The sequence below is a fragment of the Pelobates fuscus genome, chromosome 3, assembly GCF_036172605.1.
Source record: "Pelobates fuscus isolate aPelFus1 chromosome 3, aPelFus1.pri, whole genome shotgun sequence".
NCBI classification, from domain to species: Eukaryota; Metazoa; Chordata; class Amphibia; order Anura; family Pelobatidae; genus Pelobates; species Pelobates fuscus.
The window spans coordinates 363,937,307-363,951,700 of record NC_086319.1 but is presented as its reverse complement, the minus strand read 5'-3'; positions in this window follow the sequence as shown (position 1 = coordinate 363,951,700).

Here is a 14,394-nt window from a genome sequence, read left to right as displayed (position 1 = left end):
GCGCGCCGCGGGTCTCGGGCGCGCTCTTAAAGGGACAGCGGGAGCCTAAATTGGAAAAGGCCTCCCATTGGTCCCTGTCATGCCACACTCCCCATACACTTACCTTTTGGGGGCGTGGATATGACAGGGGCCAATCAAAATAGGTGTTTAGTTATATATACTCACCTTTTTCCCTTAGTTCCTTGCCCTATCGTGGTTTCTGTTAAAGTTCCCTTTCGCGCTTGTTGTATTCAGTTGTGTTCCTTTGTACTTGACCATGGCTTTGTTTTCTGACTACGTTATCTCTTTATCCTTATCTGTTCTGTTTGCCGGCTTGCTGTTTCCTGTGTACCAGTCCCCGGCTAGTCCTAGTTTACGCTGTCTCTTTGTGCCCTTGACCTCGGATCGTTCCTGACCACTCTAAGGTCCGGTAGACATATCTCCCCTCTGTGTTGTCTTCTGTTTAGCTGAATCCTGCGTGTTGGGGTATATTTTCGTTACACCGACCCTATTTCCAGCTGAAACGCAGAGTGGCGGTGGTTATCCATCAAGGCTTAATAACTTACTTAAGCACACAAGAGCGACTACAGACCTATACCGACATAGCCTGCCTAAGATGGCTGCTGGCTATGTGTACATGGTGGAACACCAACTTCAACAGCAATATGCTGGTTATGTGCAGCAGGAGGTGGTTCACTCAGAATTAATGAAAGCTACCCTACAAGTATTCGACATTGCTTGCTCCCAGTTTGCTGAGTTCTACAGCCTTCAACTCTACAACTAAACCGGAGGCCAACCTGGATGATCTACAGCAAGTTCCAGCATATCAGAAGTTGCATTCTGTTCCAGAGCCAAGCAGGGGGTCTCCTATGGGGGCCACTCACTTCTTCGGCGATGATATCGCTATTGCCACCAGAAGTTAGTAGGGTTTAAAGTAAAACATTCCGGGGATTGCAGAATCAAAGCCTGGACTCGACTTACTGGTGGGTGGTGGGAGGAGCTACTTACTGCTTCCTTGGGATTCACCCTGGGAATCCAGTGGGGCCCTCACACAAATACATTTTCAAGAAATTAGGGTCCTCCAGTGTGGTGTAGGTTAAAGCCGATTAGGTTGGGGGCGCTCAACCCCCTGCGTTACATTACTAATTAGTTAGCTATCAACTTCTTTGTGTGTCCATCCGGTGGTCTAACACGAGTTTCTGCTTTCTCGACATGAGTAATTTACTTATCTAATTCTAACATGTGATTTAAGCTAATCGTTGTTTTCTCTTTACTGTATTCAAAAACCTCTCATATAGTAAACTTTTCATATATGCACGTATTGTCCAGATGCTTTTTATCTGATTGTGATATATTTTTGTGCTTAATTTCTCTTGTGATGTGGAAAAATTTAACAATAAAATTAAAAAGAAAATAGCAAGAAATAAACTGGTGTAATTCTTTGATTATAGCTCCAAGCCATAAAACGTTTTTATTATTTGTAGTTAAAACACCCCAAACCTGAAAAAGTGCATGCCAAGGTCTATGAGATCCCAGCATGCAGCCATAGATGAGGTGTAAATTAAACCATTTAACAAAGCTCTCTTGTTCCTCCCAACATGATGATTTTTCAGATCAACATATAGCTCTAGTTAAAGGGACACTATTGCCACTCAGATCACTTTATCTTAATGAAGTGTCCCTTAAACCATACAGTGTAAAACATTTGTAAAAACTGCAGTGTTTAAATTATAGTGTTAAAACTACCTCTAGTGGCTGTCAGTGTGATAGCCACTAGAGGCACTTCCATGGCAGCGGCCAATTAAACTTCAAATAATGCAGAAGCCCCCATAGAAAAGCACTAACGTAACGCTTCCCTATGGGGTAGATAGAATGTGCACACAGTGCTCACTACACATCCACATTAGGTCCTCAAAGCACCTCTATGAGGAGTATTAGATTGGACATCGGCAGGGGAGGCCATGCCATCTCCGTCACGTGTCAGGAGGTGGAGAAATAAGCAGCTCCGAGGGCGACTTGATGCAGGAAAAAGTTAAGTAAAACTTGTTTTATTATTTTTTTTAATTATTATTTTAATGTACACGGGGGGAGGAATAAAAACAATTAGCAACAGGGACACCTATAGCTTTAGGAATGCACATCTGTATTTTCCTAATGCTATAATATTTCTTTAACGAGGTTTGGCAATTAAAATTAAAGGTCACAGATCTTGGGGACCACTCCAGTGGAACAAACTTGGAATACAGAAAGACCAAGAGTCTTGTCAGTTTTCTTCAAGGAATTCATTCTGTCCTTATTTCCAGAAAATATGAAAGAAAAAAATCATGACATGTGCACAGACGTTATTCGGCATGTGCTAAATAAACTTAAATAAAACACTGACACCACTTACTCTGTTGGAGTATAACGTCCACAGCTTTATTAATTATTAAAACATTTAAATTAACAATTTAGGGTCATTGTCAACAGTAATAACTATACCAAAACAATACGAACATTATAAATAATACATAACGAATAACACCCGGCCTACCAAAGAGGCCCCCAACATTTGTTTACCTGCAGGGGTTTACCCAGACACCCCTACATCCCTTGGTTCGTAGCCACCGACGGGCTCGAAGCTACCAAACACTTTAAGTCCGGCCTACTCCAGCCTAGACCTTGGCCTAACACTTTCCTAACCCACAAAATACCTGTTTACCCAAGCCCTATTTCCACCACAGCACATGGCTTGACCCCTTAAGCTCATGTGCGACCCCCACCACACATAAATAGGGCTTGAGCGGTACCATCCTGTAAACCTAAATTGAACAAATCACAACCCACGTCAGACAGGTGCACTCCGTCCGGTCTAAAGTAACCTGGTAACCTCTCCTCCAATTCTACTACACCCCCTATTCTACGAATGAAGCTAGCTATGATCTTATTGACCCTACCCCTACATCGTGCAACCGCAGCCGTGTCCCTGGCGTGTCTCCACTTGCACCGAGGCACCATCTCAGACCATACCACCGTCACACCAGGGACCAGCACCCGCAGCCGATCCACATCCCTCTTCATTCGCCTTACCAGATCACGCAGCGGCACCAAACCCATGTCATTACCCCCACCGTGCACCACTACCACATCAGGCAACGCCCCCTCTGCCACCTTGCGAAAAAGTTCCATACCGATGTGCTGCCAGTCGAAGCCCCGATGACCAAACCAGTATATTTCCACCTGCTCCAAAGGAAAGCCCAGCTGTATTCCGTTTTTCCGAACTGCAGCCCTCTTCTGAGCCCAATAAACGTACGAATGACCAATTATCCATGCCGTCCAACCTAGAAGAGACAAAACAAAGATAAGCAGCGCACACCCCCAGCCCTGCTGCTCCCCACTTCCTTGGGTTCAAACCAGCTTGTCTGGGCGCACGTATGTGCGAAACCGCATCGATTCCCATCGACCAATACGCTTGATCCGCTCATCCCCTAAACCCAGTCGCGCGGCCTCCGTGGCCGCCCCAATGCGGAATGAGTGCGTTCCGAATTGTAAGGGGTCTAGGCCCATCTTCTGCAACCCCAACCGAAACACCCTTGTAAAGTGGAAGCGCGACAGCGCTGAACCATCAGCGTGAAGAAAGAAACAACCTTTGACCTCTGGTAGTGGCCCCACAAGCCACTGGGCACAACCCCGACCCAGGTAAAGCGAACAGTGTAACCGCACAACCCTTCCCAAAGACATCCGTCTTTGAACGGGCCAGCCGTATCCGTACCCTGTCCGAACTTACCGCTACATCTTCCAATCTCAGCCCACCCACTCCTGCTTTGTTGGCGCTGACCAATTCCCCTATCCTAAACGCCCCAAAAAAGGCCCACACGAACGCCGTCGTGAACAGCGCCACCTTGAACACGGAAAAACATAGACCCGGCAACTTCTCCACCAAACCCTGCAGCACCTTAAAACGAAACCGGTCTCCTTGAGTCACGAGCCTTCTTACCCTTCCTAAAGCCCCGCACCGCTTGCCTCACCTCCTCCGGGCAGGCTTGCCCCATTTCCTGCGCCTCCGGTGCCGCTTCCCGAAAACGGTCCCACTGAAAACGAGACAGCACATCAGCCACCACATTCTCCAACCCCGGAATATACCTAGCCCTGAACACAATATAAACTGTCATGCATAACAAAACCAACTGTCTCAGTAACCAAACAACCGGCAGCGAGAATGCCGACAAGCCATTAATTGCCTGTACTACCGCCATATTATCGGAGTAAAACACTACCTTCTTGTTAGATAGCTCCTCCCCCCACAGTGCCACTGCCACAACTACCGGAAAGAATTCCAAGAATGCCAGGTTCTTAATCAGCGGGCTCGCCCTCCAGGCCTCTGGCCACTCCTCCGTGCACCATCGTCCCGTAAAAAAGGCCCCAAACCCTACGCTACCCGAAGCGTCTGTGAACAACCTTACATCCTCAGATTACCCCACTGGTTCCCGAAAAAACACCCTTCCATTAAACTCCTGCAGAAAACGCGCCCATATCCTTAAATCCGCTTTCATCTCTGCCGACACTCTAATATAATACGACGGTTGCTTCACACCGCTCATCGCGCGAGCTAGCAGCTGGCAGAAAACTCTCCCCATGGGAATCACCCGACAAGCGAAATTAAGGCTCCCTATTAACGACTGCAGTCCTCGCAAAGTCACTTTCTTCGCTTTCGCGACCATGTCCACCGATTGACGTAGGGCGTGCAGCTTGTCGAGCGGCAACCTGCATTCCCCCCGCAACGAGTCAATTTCTAAGCCTAGAAAACTGAGGCACGTTACGGGTCCCACCGTTTTGTCCGCTGCCAACGGTACCCCGAACTTATGCGCCACCCACTGAAATACTTTCAGTATCTGGCCACAGCGCCCTGTTCCTGACGAGCCGACGCACAAGAAGTCGTCAAGGTAGTGTACCACCGCACCCCCTGCCGACTCCTTCGGGCCTACCCACTCTAGGAATGTGCTGAACCTCTCAAAATAGGCGCAAGAGATAGCGCAACCCATAGGCAGACATAGATCCACAAAAAACTCCCCTTCAAAGTAACATCCTAGGAGGTGATGACAGTCCGGGTGTATGGGAAGCAGCCTGAACGCTGCTTCCACATCTACCTTAGCCATCAGTGCCCCGTGCCCCGCTCTCCGAACCAACTCAACAGCATTGTCGAATGATGTATAGGATACAGAGCACAGGGCCGCGTCGATATCATCATTCACCGATGCCCCTGCCGGGTACGATAAGTGATGTATCAGACGGAACTTGCCCGCTTCTTTCTTAGGAACTACCCCCAGTGGGGACACCCTCAACTCTGGCATTGGCGAAGCCGCAAACGGGCCCGCCATCCTCCCTAAACGTACTTCCTTCCGCAACTTCTCCCTAACCACCCCAGGATGTTCCAGCACCGACTTAAGATTCCCGCAAATGATACCCGGACCCCTATCCTGGAAAGGGATCACGAAACCGTCCGTGAACCCCCTCCACAAAAATCTAGCTACCTCCTGGTTAGCGTATCGCCTTAGCCACGGCAACATCACGTCTACCTTCACCGGTGATGCCCCCCGCCGTAGGAGCGGAGGCTGTCGACCCAGTGATCCCCCCCCGTGTTATTTTTTCCCTTCTTGAAGCATCTGGAGAGACCATGGTTACCTCCGCAGCCGGAGCACTCGTGTTTGAATCTACGTGATGCTCCCCATTTACACTGCCCTTCGTTGAAGAGCCAGCAAAACCCCTTCTTCTGTCCCGCCGACGCGCTCCCACTTGGGCCCACGCTGGCAGCCCCGAGAAAGGGGGCACTTTTTTGAGCCATCATTAGTCTCATCCATAATGGCAGGTCCATCTGGTCCCACCGCATGGCCGGATTCGCCGCTAGTCGCTGACGAAACTGCTCGTCGTATCTCCACCATTCAAGTCCCCCGTAGGTCCTGTATGCGTCCCCTATACCATCCAAATAGCAAAAAAGCTGTGAGCAGCGCTCCGGGCACTTTTCCCCTATCACGCTAGCTAATATGCAAAAGGCACGCAGCCAGTTACCAAACGTCTTGGGTATCTTACAGATACTTACGCCTTTTCTCCTCCCCCTCTTCTTTCTTTGCGTCCTTCTTGTCCTCCTCCTTCAAATCCAAAAACTCCTCAAGGGGAAGAAGGGAAAATATTTCCACAAATTCCCCCTTTCCTATCCACTCCTTAACTTCTGTTTTCAAGTGACATCCCAGTGGTCCCGCGAAGGACACATGTACGTTCTGTCGCGCTGCCTCTGAGATATCCCCGCAGCGGTCCTCAAGCGCGCTTGCACTATCTGCCTTCCCAGGGGCCGTGTCCGAGGGGCCCTCGCTCACGCCCCCAGCTGCTACCCCTGCGGGTCCCACCCCCATACCTAAACCGCTGTCCGCTGACCACACCCTCCCGAAGTGCGTAGAGGACCCCGTATCCCCTGACCATGACTCCAACAGCGACTTCAAACACCCTAACAAATTCCCTGTGGTGTAAGTGTTGATTCACCGCCCAAACCCCCGGCCGCGGATGGCCGCGGGGGTGCCGTCCTTCCGACTGCCTCGACTGGCTCCGGAGTATCCAGGGGACGCTGGCTCCTGCCCGCCTGGCTGTGTCCCACTCTTGTAGGCGTAACACTTCGTGACCTGTAAGGAGAAGGTGACCTGGGTAGTCTGTTTGATTGTAGCCTCACCCGCTCGTCACGTCTGCTACCTGTCCCGTCATTTCAAGACCCTGTGCGTGGCCTGGGACCCCCGGTCGCTCCTGGTCCTACTCCGCCTTGCTTCATCCCTGCCAGCCGACCCTGACTCGCTGCGCCGATACCTCCTCCTCCTGTCCCTGGGGACGGACCTCCTCCCACCGTCCCTGCTCCGTGTAGTGCTCCTATGCCTGGACCTGCATCGCTCCGAGGATCCTCCTGAGCTGCCATGTCTATCCCTCTCACTGCCCGGTGTATCTCTACCGTCCCTCCTACTGTGGCTCCTCCTATGCCGCTGCTCCTGGGAACGACCTTTGAAGGCCTCCCGCGCGCATGCCACTTGAGAGCCCGCGTCCGCATGGCCTCTCCCCTGGCTCCGTCTTGCCTGCATCGTGCTGTCCTTCCCGCTCACCAGCTCACTTGTACCCCGTCTACCACTCCGCTCATGGACGCCGTCCCTCTGCGCACCTGTCCTTCCACTGGGCCCGGGCACACTCCCACTCCTATGACTCCCATCTTCCCCGTGTCCTCATCCCTTGTCCTAGCCCCTGTAAGGGCTGCCTTGTCCTGTGAACCGCCTGCCTGGACCCCAGTACAACCTAGTGGGTCCGCTATTCTGGCGCTGTCCATGCCCCTGTCTCCCACCTGTCCCTCAGTGTTGCCCCCAGGGGGCGACTCACCGGGACGCTTTGAAGCTTGTACCGCTCCTCCTCCGTTCCTTTGCCCAGTCTCCCTCCTGCGTGCTCCAGCATCTGAACGGGCTGTGCTGCCCCCCCCCCCGGCGGCAGGGGGCGCTCTTAGCAAGAGGCATCTTTCCGGCCCTCGGCCTCACCTGACAGGCGCCGCGTCGGACAGGCGGCGCCGGCCGCCATTCTGCGCCCCCTGACTTCCAGACCCGCCGGCCTCTTCTCCTCTCCCTTCCGATGGGCTCCTCCTCCTCCGCGCCGCCAGCACCGCACCCGAGCTGAGCCGCTGGGGCGGCCTCGCCCTTCTAACCGGCCTCTTCACCGCTGTCACGACGGGGGGAGCAGACGTGCTCAGAACCCCCAGCTGCTCCTGCAACCACGCCAGGCCCCTCTCCTGGACCACCGACCGGACACCAGCCAGGATTTCATCAATAGACGCCATGACCTGCAAAAGAAAAGAGAAAAGAGCCACTCTGACCTGCAACATCTCACAGGTAAGGGCAGCTCAGATTAAAATGGCCTAAACTTAAAATGGCTGCTATTTAACCAACTAACTCTCCTCCCCACACCAAGGCTAAGCCCACCCCTTGACCTCCAATTCACCTGCCAACTTTCTGGCTCTGTCAAGGCCCACTCCCCCCCTGCGTTGCTCCGTGGGCTTCATTCTGGATAGAACCCACCAACTCCACAGGCCATCTGACTACCACCAGGACACCACTTATTCAGGGCCGGCACTACCATAAGGCGGCCCAGGCAGCCGCCTTAGGGCGCACCCGCCTTGGGGGCGCAATGGCAGACTGTCCGGCTGGAGGGAAGCACACTGCGCTCCATTCCAGCCGGCTACTTTATTAAGCCGAGCGCAAGCGCCTCTGTTCAGCCCAGCCGCTTACCACCCGCCCAGCTTACTGCTGCCCGAGGAGCCTCCTTCACTGGTGTCTGCCGAAGGCTGTGTGGAGGGGGTGGGGATATGAATGACATTATATCCCTGTTCCCTGTGTACCACACAGCACGGCTGGCGCCCAGTGATAGGGCTAGGATGCAAGTCAGGACTCCACAGAGCCGGTCACCTGTCAGCATGCACCTCAAGGACCTGTATGTACAGTAGGTATGTCATTGTGACTGTCTGTGTGTGTATGTATTGTATGTATGTCTCTGTGTGCATGTATTGTATGTGTGTCTCTGTGTGCATTTGTGTATGCATTGTATGTATGTATCCGTGCATGTATGTCTGTATGTCTCTGTGTGCATGTATGTATGTATGTATTTCTCTGTGTGCCTGTATGTATGGATGTCTCTGAGTGCATGTATGTATGTATTGTATGGATGTTTCTGTGTGCATGTCTGTCTTTGTATGTATGTCTCTGTACACATGTATGTATGTATGCCTCTGTACGCATGTATGTGTACGTTTCTGTCTGTATGTATGTATGTATCTGCATGCCTTTACGTCTTTGTATGTATGTTTCTGTATGCCTGTATGCCTCTGTATGCCTGCATGCCTCTGTACCTCTGTGTGTGTGTATGTCTCTGTATGTGTGCATGTCTCTGTCTGTATGTCTCCGTGTGACTGTCTGTATGTCTCTGTGTGACTGTTTCTGTATGTCTGTATCTCTCTGTCTGTACGTCTCTGTATGATTATGTCTGTGTTTGTATGACAGTGTACCTGTATGACATTGTTTGATTGTGTGCCTGCAAAACAATGTCTGTGTTCCTCTATGATCGTGTAAGACACACAAAGGGATCTGGAGGGGAGGGACACACAAAATGGACTAAAGGGAGAAATAGCCACATAGAGGGACTGTGGTGGAGGAAAAAACTAAGAAAGGGGCTAGGGGTAAGAGACACAAAAAGGGGATGGGTGTAAGTAAGAGACAAACAGAGGAGGCACTAAAGAGGGATAATACATTCAAAAGAGGGAATATGAAACAGTAAAGAGGGTAAGAAAGTAAGAAATTCAAAAGGGGGGGACGGTTACAAGACACACAGGTGAAGATGCACTTTTTTTTGCGGGTTGGGGGAAGGGGGGTGGCAAAATGCATCTTCGCCTGTGTAGCTAAAAATCCTTGCACCGCCCCTGCACTTATTGCTGATGCTGGCTGAAATTGACATGTAAGAGGTTTGACATTTTCTTTCGCAACATCCTTGGATTCCAACAGTTTATCCAAATATGAAATATAAACAGCTTGGAAAAAAGGGAAATGTGCTCCGTTATATTGTTTTACCAGTAACTGACAAAAATTATTCCTATATATGAGGTATTTGTGAACTAACGAAATATACTATATTTGCTTATATATTTGCTGGTTATATTTGCTGTTCTTCTTTGGCGGTGTATACATTCCAAATATGTAAAAAAAACATTGCAACTTATTTTATATATTAATTTTTTAGTAAATACAAACAAACCAAAAACAAACAAATAAAAAAAAAACAGGTTATATAAATAATTCTTGTAACATAATAAGGCATTCTTGAGTATAAACAGTGTGGGTGTGGGGGTATAAATATATACCCTCAATTCCTAACCCCGAAAGGATTAAATATATCCAAATGTTTAAAATCAAGATGTCAAATGCTGACTCCCTATCTGAATGTCTGCATGCCTCTAAAGATTAATCATGACTAAGTTTGCTGTTATTATATCCCAGTGAGTGCATATAATTGCATACACATAACAACATTAATTCAGCTGTCTGTGCAAATCCTTTCAAATGGTGTAACGTTTATAGATTCAATGTGCCTGATCCACACAAGTCATATGCGACTAAATGACAGGGAGCAATTCGTACTAGAATAAAAAAGGGCTAAGAATACTACTGTGTCTATCACAGTCTCATGTAATGAAAGAGTAAAGTCCAAAAGATCTGTAAATCCTCATAAAAATTATATGGATACACTAATCGCAATTCTACATTTGACTTTACTTAAGAGTCAAGTGTTTTTTCCCCCCACAAAACAGTTTACAAGTAGATTATTATTATTATTATTATTATTATCATTATTATTAATTTATGTAACCAAAATATAGTAAATATGGCTGGAATTACACGTTGAAGATCTGTCAATGTTTCACTATGAAGGTGGCCATCTTGGAATTGTATCATAATTTTTAAATCCTTTATATCTGCTACTGAAAGACTGCCGAGATCACGTGATGTCAGCAGCCAATCAAAATCTGCGATTTAGCAGAGTAGCTCCCATGTATAATTTACTTAGACATAAACATTTTTTAGAATGTTTAGTGAATATGTTGTCCCATTTTGTAAGAAGAAACTTTTTTTTTAATTTTTATTGTAAACTTACATAAATAAATATCTCTTAAACTGAAAATGCATTTGTCCTCGCCTTGTTCTTTTCATAGACTGGAATCCTTCCGACACGCCCTGTGGCTAAAATGAACCTCAGACACGGTGAAGTATGTGACATTCTGGAGATGATACACCAGTTGTGGGAACCTTGATTCACATTGTATTAGTCACCCATGAGGGTATGTCTAACAACCAGGTGTAAAAATTACAACAATGGTGTCCGTGGGACAACTGACTATCACGCCCTACACATTGTGCCTCAGAAATAAGCCACAGCGGCCATTCAGCTAGTACAATTCAATGGGACTCCTTAAAAATAGAAACTGATACTTATCTGCTGTTCTAATATATCCCCCGTGCTTGGCATTTCAGTACAAAGTTTAAACACAATAAGATCAGATGCTTCTTATTATCATGTTTATCTTGTCACGTTAGCTACACACCCTTCAATTCTGTGAGCAATTACTTGTTCTGGCTTTCTTTTTTAATTTCTAAACTGAATTATACATTCACCGTGTACTTGACTTGCTGCAATTTTCTTTTTATTCAATGGTTAGTAGACCATACCCAAGATATGTTTGTTTTTATATATATATATATATATATATACACATCAGGTCTCTATACAATTGTAAATAGTTATACAAATGATTGAACCAAGTACTTATAGGTCTTTGGGTCACATTGATTAACTGTCTGGTGTAAAACAAATTCATGTGATAAGCAGGTTTTAATAGGGGTCAGCCGCTACTTTTTTACTGGCTCTGAGCAGCGGCATCCAGTGACTCTCTGTCACTACTGTTAAAGTTTTGCACTCTTCAAACAGTAGCTGTCAGCTAGCATGAGTGACAGGCAAGATAACGAGGAACAGTTGGTCGCTAAATAGTAGCAACAAGATTGTACTTGCGCCCTATATACATAGCAGTTTTGGCTAAGCCGAAGAGCTTCCTGGAGGAGAGGTGGTGATGATGGGTAGCATCGGACATTAATCTCTCCTTTTTTTTTTTAATTCTTTATTTTTATTGTGCATATATGAACAGCATGCGTGCAGAGCCACAACAGCAACTGCAAGCATTGTCATAGCATTTCCGAGTGTGGCAGTTTGAACAGCACTTTTTATATAACATGGAGATTACAGGTTTTAAGACAGCAATATTTTATAGTAAACATGCTAGACTCGATATTATGCATATGCTCAGGCAAGTTATGCTTAAAGTTACGGTAAGGTGTGTAGCATAGCATTTGAGAAGGAGATTTTTATGTTTGAGTCAATGATAGCTCGGTGTTAAATGTCAATTTAAACCAACCGTATTTCTGCAATTTTTAACATGCTGTGGCTGCCCCATTAGTTGTCCTAGCTGATAACACAATGCATGAGCTGTTAAAATAAAGTCAGGTAAGAATTAAGCACAAAAACTCTGCGCAAAATAAAAGAATAACAGGTTAAGGACTATTACTGTGCTGTGCGTTAAGCTAGTGTGCAGAGAACAGTTCTTGTATTAGGGGGCATGGTGAGGAAGTCCAGCTGTGGTGAAATATGCCTGGCAGACTCCGGTTCTGTGCCTCTGTTCACCCGATCCCCTCTGGGTGCCAGCTACAGTGCCCCAGTACCCTTGTCACCTGGAGTGTCGGAGGCATGAAGATGAGTAGGTGCCAGGCGTCCAGCAGGTGTTGGCGGAGGTTTACGTTATCGGGGGGTCGGTGCTGCCCTGCTGGGCAAGGTGCTTCCATTCTGGTTCGGAGTTGTGGTGAGTTGGGGTGAGGGTGGATGTTAGGCGTGGAGCAGACTTTTTGTTTATGCCTTTGCCGACGGTCCCGACATCTGCGCCTCTTTAAGGAGCCTCCAGCGGTTGTCATTCTGCTACCGCCCTGAAGGCATGAAATTGCCGGGGGTGTAGGTGCAGTAATAGCCTGTTTGACTGGAACCGTGTTCAGCTTCCTCGACGATATCTTGGCCCAGAAGGCAGCGAAAATCTCGTCAAGCTTTGTAAGTGAGTTAGTCGCTGGGTCCCCACAGGCCCCCATACTTGCCGGCTGGCGCGTGGCATCCGCCATTTTGGGGTTGGTGATTCTTGGCTCGAGCAGGCCTTGGGATGTGCGTTTCTGCTGTAACTGTACCGTTGGTGCCGGGATATCCCTCACCGGTGGGGCGGGGGGGGGAGGGCCCTTGTATGGTCTTCTGTCGCTTCGAGATCTGCTTCTAGCGGGCTCCTGGCTGGGTGATCGGCTGCCTCACCCGTGCCCTCGCCTCTTCCCAGGCCGTAAATTGAGTTGATTAGCGCTGCAGTAGGCCCCAGTGATGTAGCCCGTGTTTCCCGTGTCTCAGCCGTTCTTAAAACATCTCGTTATGATCTCTTTTGCTTCCCTGACATGGATGATGCAATTACAGGGGATTAAATATCTTGGAAGTTGGGTTCATATCATGTAAAGTGAGTATTCAGACGGGAGCTCATGCTGCACGTGTCTGTTCAGCTCCCAGCCCGGCCCCGCCCCCTGTCCCAGTCGAAAATATATTTTTTGAAGGTATACTAAACTATAAATAAAATGAAAATGCCTATGGGAATATCTTCATAGAAAAAAAAAAAAAAAAAGTGAATAAAGTGTTGACTAAAAAACATGACCGATAGCTAGAGATGGCCGTGGGCTACACAAAAGAAGGCAAAACCTTATAGCAAAAGTCTTTTAATTATTAGTCACAAGACTAAAAGATTTTACTATAATCTATTAGATTTGTCTTGTACTTGGGTTCAAGCTTAATTCTTAAGGGTTGCAGATTTGGTGATTACTGTCTGTTAATTCTTCATTAACCCCTTTAGGACACATGACATGTGTGACATGTCATGATTCCCTTTTATTCCAGAAGTTTGGTCCTTAAGGGGTTAAAGCTGTCAATCCCCCATATTTAGTGTGTTGAAATTTCACTGAAATTACAATCCAGTCAATAGCTATACTGAGACAAAATAGGGATTACTTTGTCTCAGTATTTATCCTATGCCTGACACTTTTAGCACTGGGAGGAGATACAGCCATCTAGAATTGCAAGCCGCGAGGATGGCTCAGCCACACACTGACCCATACAGACACACACAATGACCCCTACAGACAGACATTACACACATGACATACACACACACTGACCTATACAGACTGACATACACACACACTGACCCATACAGACACACACAATGACCCATACAGACAGACATTACACACATGACATACACACACACTGACTTATACAGACACAGACCCATGCAGACAGACATTACACACAAGACATACACACACACTGACCCATACAGACTGACATACACACACACTGACCCATACAGACACACACAATGACCCATACAGACAGACATTACATACATGACAAACACACACACTGACCCATACAGACACACACACTGGCCCATACAGACTGACATACACAAACATACTGACTGAAGCAGACTAACACACATTCTCTGACATTCCTTACCTTCATTGCTGTTGCTTTGCCTGCGCCTGGCTGCCCATCACGACCTTTCTCAGCACATTTTGTGTTATGCACAAGCCCACTTCTCCCCATGTACAGGGGAAGGGGAAGAAGCGAGGAATTTAAGCGCCCTTGCTCTGTGGCCAACGCCCCCGCAATGGATGTCTGGGAAGGGGGTCCTGGCGGAGTGGGCTGTTGTGTATGCCGCTGTTCTACTGGGCGCTAATCAGCAACAATGTA